Consider the following 2447-nt stretch of genomic DNA (forward strand, 5'->3'; position numbering starts at 1 on the left):
CCCCTTCTTCCCTCCCCATGGAGGTCGGCAGTGACCATGGCCCCACACGCCTCAGTCTTCCCTAGCTTAAAGCAAATTGGAGCCAACCAACCTCAAAATTGGACCTTTACATGTGAACAGGGGAGCTATGGCCTTAGGTAACTACCTCTCAGGGTCTTTGCCCACTCACACTGTCTACCTTCCCTGTCCCAGACATTTTGCATGGGAGCTCCAGAGCCAAGAGGTTACTATCCATGGGGCTGGGAACTCAACCTTATTGTGTCCACTGTGCCCTCCCTCAGTACATGTCCCCCTGCAGAGCCAGCTCTCCTAAAGTGGGGGGAGGAGTGAGATGAAGAAGTGTCACAGCAAGGGGAGAAGGGGTGGGGCAGGGTGGTCCTTTAAGGGTCCCATCAGCAGAACCTCCTGCCCAAACTGGCCTGGCCCCTTAGCTTGAGTCTGAATCACTGGTGTCCGAAGAGGAGGAAGATGAAGAGGAGGAACTAGAGCTGGAAGTGTCGAGGAGTGACACCTCTCTATGCTGAGCAAATGACGACTGTGTTCGCTCACTCACTTTCTTGGTGGGCGTCTTGGTGGAGTTGAGCTGCCCAGTAATATCTTGTAACCGCTTGTCTAGTTTCTGCTTCTTTGCCAAGCCAGTTCCTCCTTCATCTTTCCCACAGGTTTTTAATGGTGTAGGGCTTCTGAGATTTCTTTCAAAGGCAGGAAAGGACGCAGAGTGCTCAAGCTTTCTATCCATGGGAGGCTTGAGGGTTTCAAAATCGATCTCAATTCCTACTGGGTTAGACTCACATAAAAGAGGCTTGGATTATGTGCACAAATTGGCACAGCTTCTCCCCAGGTGATTTGGTGATGTCCGGGCTCAAGTGCCACTTCTCACCCTGACTCATGGGCCTACTTTCTTCCAGCTCCTCTCAATCCTGGCCTGTAGGCAGGGTCGGTGGGGCCATCCTTTTGGGCTTTGTAGGCCATTTGGTGCCACTTCCTCCAAAAATTCCAAAGCCAGGGGGACCTAGTGCATCACCACTGCCACCCCACTGTCACTTGCTGTCTTGGACTTCTTGTGCTGAGAGAGGCAGGATGTCTGAGGACCTCTGTAGTCTTCATCTACCCCAGCTCAGCCTCTGTGCTTCTCTGCCTTCCACTTCCTCTTTTTCTCTCTCTTCTGCTTGGGTGTGGATATTGGGCCTTGGGACAGGTTAGCCAGTTGTTCATGTCCAGCCCAAAGCTGTTCCTGTAGTTCCGCCAGGAGATGAGCTCTTTCATCGCTAGAGGACTCTGAAATGATTAGGCCGAGCCATCAGGGCAGGCAATAGAGACTGGTAGTGGCCCCGGTTCCAGTGGTTCACCTGGTATCACGGCATAATGGAACTCAGGTACATCCTGTAGCCGTCTTGTGGTGGCCACAACATCATGGTTTGGGGATTGTACTTGTAGTAGTTGGAGAACATAAGCCGCACACCACCAGCAAGCTGCTGGGCATCTTGGGATTCACAATTTTCCATATTGCTCTTGACAGTGCCGAGGTCCATGGGGTGCTTAATTATGTGGTGGTCATCATTCAGAGCAGGGGCAGATGCATCCACTGGATGAAAGAAAGGCCAGGCACAGGCAGTGTGGTTCTTAGACAGTAACGCCTTCAAAATGCCACTGCAGTGTTCAGGTGTTCTGATAGCTTTCCCTTCTTGCAGCTCTGGTGGTGTGTTGAGAGTTGCCAGGTCTTTGCTTGGGCTTAATGGGAAAGCCACGTGCTCTCCACATGGGTGAAGCCATGCTGCCTTGGGCTACAGACCCACAGGGAGCTAGCTGGGGAATCAGGAATCACCATGGCTGCAGGCACGGGGGTGGTAGTGTGTGCTCTGTGCTTTTACCCCCCTTATCTTGGCAAAGGGCTGGTCTGGGGGACCTGCTTCGGGGGGAGCTGCAGAGTGCAGGGACCTGAGAAGGAGAGACGAGATGAGTGGTAAGTGTGGGAATGTTGGGAACAGCGGTGGTTATCTCAGGAGGTGGAGTATGGAAGGCTGTGTGAGATACAGAAGAGGCAGCAGGCACCTGACGGGCACTCGTGACACTGCCCTGGAGAGCTGCCAGTGTGGCCCCCTTCTTGGGGCTGTTCTTAGGGATGGTCACCACAAGTCCTTGCTCCTCTTGTGGCACTGGTGCCACTTTGTGCAGGAAGCTCTTCTCCAGCATCTGTGCCATCACCAGTGGGCTTGTTCTAGTTGTAACAGTTGGTGACCATGGTATTAAAATCATGCATAGACTTCGAAGCAGCCCAGTAATGCTTATTTTCAAGGCTCCCTTTAATATATAGGAGCCAGGTCCATAGGCTGCTTTATAATTTTGGGATAATGCAGCAGACCCAGCTTGATGGCACGCACGGGGCTGTAGGAAAGACATGCAAACTGATGTTTCCACAGAGCCCTGCTCAGTACCTTGTGCAGTGA

General features: G+C 52.6%; 1 pseudogene; it reads right to left on the reverse strand.

Annotated features, from left to right (window-relative positions):
* Window positions 1–389: 389 nt before the first annotated feature.
* LOC118988926 (bromodomain-containing protein 2-like) lies at window positions 390–2447 on the reverse strand (annotated as a pseudogene).

The sequence above is a fragment of the Sturnira hondurensis genome, unplaced genomic scaffold, assembly GCF_014824575.4.
Source record: "Sturnira hondurensis isolate 20B ecotype Veracruz unplaced genomic scaffold, ASM1482457v3 Scaffold0006413, whole genome shotgun sequence".
NCBI lineage: Eukaryota > Metazoa > Chordata > Mammalia > Chiroptera > Phyllostomidae > Sturnira > Sturnira hondurensis.